Source organism: Dama dama, chromosome 31 (genome assembly GCF_033118175.1).
Source record: "Dama dama isolate Ldn47 chromosome 31, ASM3311817v1, whole genome shotgun sequence".
Lineage (NCBI taxonomy): Eukaryota > Metazoa > Chordata > Mammalia > Artiodactyla > Cervidae > Dama > Dama dama.
The window spans coordinates 6983495-6995234 of NC_083711.1; the positions used below are offsets into that span (position 1 = coordinate 6983495).

Genomic DNA, 11740 nt, shown 5'->3' on the forward strand with positions numbered 1-11740 from the left:
TTTAAGACTACATGATATTCCATTGTATATATATATATTCCATTATATACATATATTCCATTATATGTATCTACATATGTCTACACTAAATTTTGATTGTCCATACATCTGTTAATGGACACTTGGGTTGCTTCTACCTTTCAGTTAATGTGGATATTGCTGCTATGAACATGGGTGTACATTTCTTTCAATTCTTTTATTTATATACCCAGAAGTGAAATTGCAGAATCATATGGAAATTCTATTTCTAATAGAATTTTTTAGAGACTGTTATACTATTTTCCACAGGGGGTCACCATTTAACATTCCTACCAACAGTGCGCCAAATTTTCAGTTTCTCTATATCTTTCCCAGCATTTGTTATTCCTATCTTTTTGTTTTTTTTTTTTTCAAGAGGGTATTAACTCTTTTATTGATTACACATGATAATGGATGATACACAAGCTTCATTCCCATCTATAACTTTTATCTGGTACCATAATTCAATTTAGATATATTGCATAGGATGTGCCAACAATCATTAATAACCAAAAAAAAAAAAACCTCCATGACTTTGCATGGGTGACCCTTTTAATGGTGAACTCCAGGTCACAACACAGTAACTGTCAGTTCAACTACACCAAGGTTCTGAAGACAACAGCTTCTCCACCAAGCAAGTTGTAAATAAATTTCAAATGGAACCTGGCATCACCCTGAAGGAATTCTAACTTCACACTGTTGGGGTAGTTTACCAAAATGGCTTCAGAGTAGACTAACTTTACACAGCACATTTAAAAAAAAAAAAGACATTTATTCAGCGTCATGATCAGACTATTACATTTAGCAATCAACAGCATGGGTGCAAAAAAAAAAATCTACATTAAAACCCTTTGTTGGAATGCTTTACACTTTCCACAGAACAGAAACTAAAATAACCTGTTATACAATTAGTCACAAGTACAGTCCTCGAGTTTTTTGCCCATACACATGAGTATTGTCTAAAACATGTCTTCTTTGTAGCAGCTAGGCCCTGCCACCACTGTGCTTGGCTGAGTTCACAAATCTGTTGTAACCTGTAGCTTCCCTGTCACTTCTCTGGCTCTCCTCTCCTGCTAAGGTTTGTTTCCTCGCAGTAATTAAAACCTTCTGCCACTGCCATAGCTACTGCTGCTGCTGGAACCACCATAGCCACCTTGGTTTCATGGTTTGGCAAAGTATTGGCCTCCACCACCATAGGGGCCAGAACTTCTGCCTCCAAAGTTTCCTCCTTTCATGGGTCCAAAATTTGAAGATTGATTGTTGTAATTGCCAAAATCATTGTAGCTTCCGCCACCTCCAAAATTGCTTCCACTACCACCGCCAAAGCCGCCTCCGCCTCCACCGTTGTTATAGCTGTCATAGCTGCCACTCCCGCCATAGCCACTGCCCTGGTTTCCATAACCCTGTCCACCACTTCCATAGCCTCTGCTTCCTCCAGAGTAACCAGGGCCGCCTCCTCCATAACCACCGTCATTACCAAATCCATTATATCCATCCCCACTGCCACCATATCCGCCACCACCACGGCTGCCACCAAAGCCACCTCGACCACTGAAGTTTCCTCCACGACCAAAGTTGTCATTCCCACCAAAACCACCTCCACGACCACCACCAAAGTTTCCAGAACCACTTCGACCTCTCTGGCTGGATGAAGCACTAGCCATCTCTTGCTTAGACAGGGCCTTTCTCACTTCATAGTTGTGGCCATTCACAGTGTGGTATTTCTGAATGACAATTTTGTCTACAGAGTCATGGTCATCAAAGGTTACAAAAGCAAAGCCTCTCTTTTTGCCACTGCCTCAATCAGTCATGATTTCAATTACTTCAATTTTTTCATACTGTTCAAAATAATCTCTCAGGTGATGTTCTTCAGTGTCTTCTTTAATGCCACCAACAAAAATCTTTTTCACAGTTAAGTGGGCACCAGGTCTTTGAGAATCTTCTCTTGACACGGCCCTCTTTGGTTCCACAACTCTTCCATCCACCTTGTGTGGCCTTGCATTCATGGCCGCATCCACCTCCTCCACCGTGGCGTATGTGACAAACCCGAAGCCTCTGGAGCGCTTGGTGTTTGGATCCCTCATTACCACACAGTCTGTGAGCGTTCCCCATTGCTCAAAATGGCTCCTCAGACTTTCATCAGTTGTTTCAAAGCTCAATCCTCCGATGAAGAGCTTCCGCAGCTGTTCGAGCTCTTTGGGAGACTCTGATTTAGACATGACGGCAGTGGAGGCGGGGAAGTCTTCAACGATGCTTTCTCGGTGGCGTCCACGGGCAGAAAAAGGGTATTCCTATCTTTTTTACTGTACCCAACCTAATGGGTATAAAGTGATATTTCATGGTGGTTTTGGTCTTCCCAGTGGCTCAGATGGTAAAGAATCTGCCTGCAGTGCAGGAGACCTGGGCTCGATGCTAGGTTGGGAAGGTCTCCTGCAGGACGGCGTGGCAGCCCACCCCAGTATTCTTGCCTGGAGAGTCCCCATGGACAGGGGAGCCTGGTGGGATGCAGTCCTTGGGGTCGCAGTCAGACTCGACTGAGTGACTAAGCACACAGCACGGTCCCTGGTGGTTCTGGTTTGCATCTCTACAATGACTAGTGATGCTGAGCACCTCTTCATAGCTTGTTAACCACTTGAATATCTTGTTTGGGGAAATATCTATCTAAGTTCTTTGCTCTTTTTTTAGTTAGGTTTTTTGTGTTGTCATAGGAGTTCTTTATATATTCTAGATATTAATCTTTTTATCAGATATATGACTTGCATTTCCCTTATTCCATAAGCCACTTTTTCATTCTGTTGATTGTGTTTTTTGATGTATAGAAGTTTTAAATTCTGGCTTAATCTCCTAATGAGTTTTATGATTTTAGAAATTATCATTTTTCTTGCAGAAATTACCATTCTGTGTATTTGCCACACTTTTTTTCTCTATTATCCAATTCTGATACCTCACCTTCTTTAGGGTTAGCATTTCTGAATCATAACTGTTGGCATCAATTTCCACAATATGAAAGAAATCTTAGTAATGGCTTGAGATAAGAAAAATAAGAAGGTGGGATAGGTAGTTTGTTGCTTCATTTGGAAAAATTAAGAAGTGACCGGGGTGAGTGAACATTAACTCTAATAATGATCTTTAACACTGCATAACATTCTATGGCCAATCTTGTCTTTTTTCCAATGATCCTGCATAAAAGAAATTGTAATTCCCACTTTACAGGTGAGAAAACTGAGATTAAAGAGAGGTATCTTGTTCAGTTTCACAAACGTTACAAACATTCTTCTGTTCTGTGCAACACCTCCAAGGAGATGTTTGGAAACCCTTCTGAAAATAAGTGAATAACCTCTTACCTCATTCCTCTCATTTGAGCCTGCCCTGTGCTACAAAATTGAGACTTGCTTACCTATCAGATGCAGGCATTGTGCTGTGAACTTCACATGCCTTAGTTCATTGATCCACCTCACTGTGCAAGGCAGTCTGAGGCTCAGAGAAGTTAAAGAATTTTGCCCAAGGTCACACTTCCAAAAAGTGGTAGAGCAAGAATTTGTACCAAAGCCAGCCTGATTCCAAAGCTGCTTCATCCCAAGTTTAGATCACAAAAGAGACCTTGAGTCAGAACATACTCTGCTTGCTGCTGCTGCTGCTGCTAAGTCGCTTCAGTTGTGTCCGACTCTGTGCAACCCCATAGACGGAAGCCCACCAGGCTCCCAGTCCCTGGGATTCTCCAGGCAAGAACAGTGGAGTGGGTTGCCATTTCCTTCTCCAATGCATGAAAGTGAAAATGAGAGGGAAGTCGCTCAGTCATGTCCGACTCTTAGCGACCCTATGGACTACAGCCTACCAGGCTCCTCCTTCCATGGGATTTTCCAGGCAAGAGTACTGGAGTGGGGTGCCATTGCCTTCTCCGATACTCTGCTTAAACTATCCTTATTATAAAGTACCTCAAAAGACCCTTTGTTGATCAAATTATTTTGCTTAGACTTTCAGTCCCCTTTCATTTGCTGTTTGTTTTAGAAAGGAGTTATAGTCTCAGATCTCTGCTCTGCAGTGAACTAGCTGTAAAACTGTAGATAAGTAGCAAACTCCTCTTAGCCTTGATTTTTTCATCTGAAAACTATCCATTATATCACGTACTTCATGTGGTTGACTTGAGTAGTAAATGAAATAATATATGCACAAATGCTTAGCAGATAGCCTAGCCCACGGTAAGCACTCAGTAAATTTTAGCTATTTTATTAATTTATCAAATTTAAAATACATTTTATAAACAAATTTGACCCATATAGTATATAGCATATACTATATGTCCTTCTCTTAGTCCTTCATGATTTTTCCTTGTTAAACAGAGTACATAAAAGGAGACTCACAGTGAAATCTTTTGCTGGAAAAGTTAACTACAGGTAGGTTCTGCATCAGGACTTGATACTGCTATAAGTTATTAAAAAGCCTAAGCAATGTTATAGACACACAGTACTTATTCTCTCACATAAAAAAATCCAGAGATAGGAAATTCAGAGCTGGTATGGCAACACCATGAAGTCTTTCAGACACAGGTTCTATCTCTTTGGTTTCACTAGCGCTAGAGCATAGTCTTTAACTTCAAAGTGACCTAACGGTTCAGCGTGGTTGCAGAAGCTCAGCCATCATGCCCATATTTGAGAAAGCAGAAAGGAGGAAAAACAGAAGAACAGACAAGGCACAGCTTTCAGTTCTAAGGAGTCTTTTGGGAATCTCATATAGCACTCTCATTTGTATATCATTGGCCAGTCTTTAATCAGTACTGGCTTACTGGCTTTATGTAGCAGCAAGACAGGCTTGGAAATGTCATCTTTTAATTGGTTTCATTTCCACCCTTATTAGAATCTGGTTACTAAGAAAGAAGGGGAAAGGGATCCTGGGATGGTAATTTGCAGTCTCTGCCTCAGAGGCAAAAATTGGTGTGCATTGAGGTTTTAGAGCAACTGTATCTAGAGTTGCTCCTGAGGCTGGAGAGAGTCTGGGGAAAGGACAGACTCAGGGATCTCTGTTTATGTGTATTAGATATTGAAGTTGCATAGAAGTTTATTTTGCTAAAACTGTTCTACTGCCTACAGTAATTCTACAAACTACTATTAGAAAGCAAGGGGCTATTACCATTCATTCCAGTCCACCAGTCCAGCCCACCAGTCATACCACCAGTCCATTCAGAATAAGACTGAAGGCAGGAATATTACATAAAGGAATAGAGAGAGGCTATACCAGGATATTTGAGGTAATAAAAACTTACCTATGTGCATGTCCCTATAGCAAATTAGAGGAGCAATCATCTTGAGTTGTTGTGTTGTGCTGTGGAAGCTGTGTGAAGAAAGGTGAGATCTCTTTCCCTTATGCACATGGCTGTACCCATTTTGATGTTGGATCTGAACTCATGTTATGATTACATTGGATTTAACCTCATGTGTGCAGAACCAATTAAATGTTTTAATCAATGATTCCACTGGCCTTTCAAGTCTTATTTTGGGTAAGCAAATGTTTTGGTTTTTTAGAGGTAGATCTGCATTCAAATTTCCTGTTCCAGCAGACTCACGGGGATCGTTCTGCTGTCAGATCATGTGTTCTGATTTCTGGTACTCTGTGCTCTGCCAAAGGATTGATTCACTCTTGCCCACATGTTCCTCGGGCCTAGTGCATCAGTAGATATTTGATAAATGTTTGTTGACAGTAATTGCTACTAATTATGCAATGCAATTGAGTTTTAAAAATGCACAGGCCCTCACTTTAAAACTGTCTTCAGAATCTGTTTGGTAAGATCATGTAATAATGAGGTCAGGGTTTTTTTCCTTCAGTGGCTAAAGTTTTTTTGAAGGATGTAATATTGAGCCTTCAGATGTTGAAGTCAATTCCAAAGAAAACAGGACTTGGAGGAGGACCCAGGAGAGGGAAGCCCGCAGTGAGCACTTGCTTAACAAAATACTTGCCCTCATGCTGGGACTGGCCTTCCCACCCTCTTGATGGGTTGCTCCTCATGGGGGCCCAGGTGCTGCTGCCAGAATGATCTGAGGTCAGGACCTTCCTCCTCTCCATCAAGGTGTCTCTCTCTTAAGCCCAGTGAACATATTTGCCCTGTCTCAGTTCAGAGTTCTGACACTGCAAAAGAAACCACTGCCTGGGCCCTCTGCATGAAGATACTCCTTTTTGCATCCCTACCTCATTGGTGGCCTACTCCTTGTTTCTTTGGAGGGTCCCCTTTCTGACATCTTTCTCAGTAGCTACCAGACCTCTGGGCTTCCTTTGTCACCATATAAGACTTCCTTTGTCTTCCCCTCCTGCCACCAGACCCCCAGAAAGGAGGCTAGGCTCTTATTGCCTGACCTCAGGGAGAAGTTGGAAGTCCCAGTTTCCTCAACCTCCCCCTCCTGCCACCAGACCCCCAGAAAGGAGGTTAAGCTCTTATTGCCTGACCTCAGGGAGAAACTGGAAGCCCCAATTTCTAGTGGGCTTCCTCCCACTGGAAGCCCCAGTGGGAACTGTTGTATATACTTTCTCACAAAATCACCTTGCAAAGACCGACAGGTCTTTGGAGCACTCTGAGCCCACATGGATCTCTAGTGCCTATTCTTTGGGGAAAGTTGCACCCTGCCTCTGACTAACGTATTTTTGAAACCCACAGGGTTCAGAAGTTGAGGATTGCTTGTGTTTCTGGGACACCATGTTATCAGGAAGGCAAGACAGTAGAAAGGGGATTAGGAAAATGGTCCTGACCATGGGCACAACTCTGTAGCTTAATTCTAAAGCCTTTGTGGTGTAAAGCAGTGCTTTGAAACCTGACTACAGGTTAGAATCTCCTGGGAGACTTCTTAAAAATGTGGCCTCTTGGTTCTCACCCTAGGATACTCTGATTCAGAGAAACTGACATGCAGACCAGACATCTGTGCTTTTGACGAGCTCCTTAGGTGATCCTGGGGCAGTCACTGGTTAGAGGATGTACACACAGAGAGCAGCCTTGTGTGAAGAGTGGTGTGCATCCATCGCAGTGTAGTGGGGGGCGTGCACTCTGGGCTGGAGAGGGCACCGAGGGCCGTTGCCATCTGCACTTGCAGAGTGTGCCTGGCTCGTCAAGGGGAAAACTGGAGGCCCCGGGGGCCGAACTTCCAAGCTAACTTAGGTTATGCAGGGAATGAGACCATCCCCAAAGGACAGAGTGGATCTGAAAGGGGTAAGCTAGAATGGACAGGAGGAAGGAGTTTTGCTAGAGCACTTGGGACTATGGAGCTGGGGATCTTTGTGGGGCTGTTGGAGGATTTTAGGACGAAAAATGGGTAAAAGGAGTTTCTGCTGTATGTTTTTCCATGTGACTGTCCCTTTAGCCATATCTTCCAGGACTTCATGAAAGACCTACTTAAGTTTTCAGGTTGTTTGGTTTGGGTTTATTTTGGATGTGACACCATGCTGGCATGTAGGCAGCCTTGTTTTTTATTCAGGTTATAGACATAAAAATACTGCCCTTGAAGGATTATGATGAGGAGTTGAGATACCCTATTTAATATCTCAGTCAAATAGTAGATTCTAAAACAAACAAACAAAAAGCACAGCACAATTATTGAATTACCAGCAGTTACTGAGAGCATACATATGCCACATGGTGTGCTGGGCACCATGGAAAAGCAGAGAAATGAGGAGCCTACAGTCTGAATCAATTAACTTTTATCATAAATTTGTGCTCCAGAAAGATCTCTGACTCAGACATCATCAGACCTGACTGCATAAGCTTTGCAGAAAGTCTGTGAGAATTAGAACCACATATTTAAGAATCTGGCGAGATTCAAGAGTGTCTGAGCTGGAAAGGGCCATAGAGCATCCATTTCATTTTCCACATTTTCCTGATGAGGACCTCAGGCCTGCAGAGAGGGAGAACTTATAACTGAGATAAATTGTTATAACTTTTATTAAGTATTTAAAGATGTGGTTATTATTTATAGAGCAACTCTAAAAGTTATGCCAATATAACCTTCTTAATAGACAGAGCATGAAGTATAAAATGTCAGTGCTAAAATTTTCCTAAGGGTCCCCTGGTTCAGATTGCTTATTTTACTAATGAGGAAACTAGGGATATACTTTACTGTGTCTACTGCTGAGTCACAGCCTGTGGGTGAGTGTATCTCAGCAAGGTTTGAGGTAGGAGACTGGCAAATGATAGCGCAGCAGTCTTGAGTATTTTTTTCCAGAACGGTGTTGATAAACTGCTGCTCAAATACATTTCCTTTCCTTCCTTGACTGCCTGGTTTTATTTGACCACATAGCTACAAGTCAAGTGAAATAAAGAAAGGCAAAAAATGTATAGACATAACATATGTCTATACATGGACAAAGAATATGTGTATAAGTTAGGATGCATTTAAAGGCAAAGTGACATAATGCCTTACAATGGCTTAAGCAATAAAGATGTATAACTATCCTTGCAGCAAGAAATCTAGAGATAGAGGAGTCCAGATTTGATGCATAGGCTCCATTTGTCATTAGAAACTCAGGTGTGTTTTGTTTTTTTTTTTTTTAATTTTCTATCCTGCCAACCTCAGTACATTGGTTTTTCTGTCCAAAGGCTGATGAGCCTAAAATAATTGTCTCAACGTTCAGCACTAGGTTTTGTGTGCTTGGTCGCTCAGTTGTGTTTGACTCTGCAACCCCATGGACTGGCCCGCCAGAGTCTTCTGTCCATGGGGATTCTTCCGGTAAGAATACTGGAGTGGACTGCCTTGCCCTCCTCCAGGAGCATCAGGTTTTATACATATTCAAAAAAGGAGAGATATAGAGGACTCTCAATTTATCTGTTTATCATGGACCAAAACTTTCCCTAGACAGGATTTCCCAAAATCCTCTGACAGGATTTTTCTGGGTCTCATGACTGGATCTGTGTCACATGTCCTCTAATTTCCAGCAAAGAAAAAAGAAATTGTTCTGCCTGGCCCAAACCAATCATAATTCCCCTCCTAGGTCTGAAGAAAGATCCTTCTTTCTTTGAGATGTTTCTTCTCTGACAATGCAAAATTCCATAAACTACAGACAAGGATAACACTGGGAAAGGAAAAAAGGTATAGCCAATTTTACACATCAAGAGATTCGTAGATCTTGGTTTTTTTTTTTTGGAATAATACTTTGTAAGGCTACTTTCTAGATAGATTAGTAGCTATAATCTTGAGTTTTATTTTTTTATTACTTTATTTTAATTGGAGAATAGTTGCTTTACTATATTGTGATTGCTTTCATCATACATCAGTATGAATCAGTCACAGGTATACATATGTCCCCGCCATCCTGAACCCCCTCCCACCTCCCCCCCCCCCCCATCCTATCCCTCTGGGTTGTCCCAGAGCACCAGCTTTGGGTGCCTTGCTTCATGCATTGCACTGGTCATCTATTTTACATATGGTATTGTACATGTTTCACTGGTATTCTCTTAAATCATCCCACCCTCACCTTCTCTAGATGAGTCCAACGTCTGTTCTTTACATCTCTGTCTCCTTTGCTGCCCTGAGTATAAGATCATTGGTACCATCTTTCTAAATTCCATATATATGTGTTAATATACAGTATTTGTCTTTCTCTCTCTGACTTACTTCACTCTCTATAATAGGTTCCAGGTTCATCCACCTCATTAGAGCTGACTCAAACGAGTTCCTTTTTATAGCTGAGTAATATTCCATCATGTATATGAACCATAATTTCCTTATTCATTCATCTGCTGATGGACATCTAGATTGCTTCCATGTCCGAGCTATTGTAAATAGTGCTGCAGTGAACACCGGGGTACATGTATCTCTTTCAATTCTGTTTTCTCTGAGGTGTATGCCCAGCAGTGGGATTGCTAGGTCATATGGCAGTTCTAGGGCTTCCCTGGTAGCTCAGTCGATAAAGAATCTGCTTGCAATGCAGGACACCCTGGTTCGATTCCTGGGTTGGGAAGATCTCCTGGAGAAGAGATAGGCTACCCACTTGGGCTTCCCTGGTGGCTCAGATGGTAAAGAATCCTCCTGCAGTGTGGGAGACCTGGGTTCAGTCCTTGAATTGGGAAGATCCTCTGGAAGAGGGGATGGCCACCCACTCCAGTATTCTTGCCTGGAGAATTCCTTGGACAGGGAAAGCTGGCAAGCTGCAGTCCATGGGGTCACAAAGAGTTGGACACAACTGAGTGACTAAGCACACACGCTCATGGCAGTTCAATTTCCAGTTTTTGAAGGAATCTCCACGATATTCTCCCTTGTGACTGTACCAGTTTGCATCCCCACCAACAGTGCAAGAGGGTTCCCTTTCCTCCACACCCTCTCCAGCATTTATTGTTTGTAGACTTTCTGATGATGGCCATTGACCAGTGTGAGATGATACCTCATGTTTTGATTTGCATTAATTTAATAATGAATGATGTTGAGCATCTTTTCATGTGTTTATTAGCCATCTGTATATCTTCCTTGGAGAAATGTCTGTTTAGTTCCTTTGCCCACTTTTTGATTGGGTTGTTTACTTTTCTGATTGAGCTGCTTGTATATTTTGGAGATTAATTCTTTGTCAGTTGTTTCACTTGCTATTATTTTCTCCCATTCTGAAGGCTGTCTTTTCACCTTGCTTATAGTTTCCTTTGTTGTGCAAAAGCTTTTAAGTTTAATTAGGTCTCATTTGTTTATTTTTGTTTTTATTTCCATTACTCTGGGAGGTGGGTCATAGAGGATCTTGCTATGATTTATGTCAGAGAGTGTTCTGCTTATGTTTTCCTCTGAGAGTTTTATAGTTTCTGGTCTTACATTTAGGTCTTTAATCCATTTTGAGTTCATTTTTGCAAGTGGTGTTAGAGAGTATTCTAGTTTCATTTTTTTTACACATAGTTGACCAGTTTTCCAGAAACAATTTGTTGAAGAGACTGGAGTCAGAAATCCAAGATTTAAATCTTGGCACTAGCACATATAAGCTGTCATTCAGTTGTCTCATCTGTAAATTAGGAATAGTAATACTACCTATTTCATAGTTTTGGGGGATTGTTATTATTATTATTTTGCAAATAAAGACTTGGTAATATTGTATAGTTGTTAAGTACTTGAAACTCTGTCAAGCACCTAGGAAGTTCTCAATAAACCTTGGCGGCTTTTATTTTGGAACCATTGGTTCTATACATTTAAATTATGTTTTAGTGAAAGTCACTCAGTTGTGTCCAACTCTTTGTGACCCCATGGACTATACAGTCCATGGATTCTCCAGGCCAGAATACTGGAGTGGATAACCTTTCTCTTTTCCAGGGAATCTTCCCAACCCAGGGATCTAACCAAGGTATCCCACATTGCAGGCAGATTCTTTAGCATCTGAGCCACCAGCGAAGACCAAGAATACTGGAGTGGGTAGTCTATCTCTTCTCCAGCGCATCTTTCTGATGCAGGAATTGAGCCAGGGTCTCCTGCATTATAGGTGGATTCTTTATCAGCTGAGTGTGTCTTCTTTCAAATCAAAATTGTATAAGACTCTCCCCTATTCCCTAAGCCTGTGGCTGTATTTTTCTAAATGTAAAACAATATCTAGTATGGATGTGTCCTCTTGTTGGGTGGGGTGGGAGTGGGGCTTCTCTTCTTCAGCCAAGGAAGTTCAGGCAGAATGTTGCTGGTGCATCTTTCTGATCTTCAGATCCCAGATATGCAGTTGACACCACTCTTGTGGCAGAAAGCGAAGAAGAACTAAAGAGCCTCTTGATGAAAGTAACAGAGGAGAGTGA

At 41.7% G+C, this 11740-nt stretch overlaps 1 pseudogene; it reads right to left on the reverse strand.

Annotated features, from left to right (window-relative positions):
- Positions 1 to 548: 548 nt before the first annotated feature.
- Positions 549 to 2284, reverse strand: LOC133050011 (heterogeneous nuclear ribonucleoprotein A1-like; annotated as a pseudogene).
- Positions 2285 to 11740: the final 9456 nt, after the last annotated feature.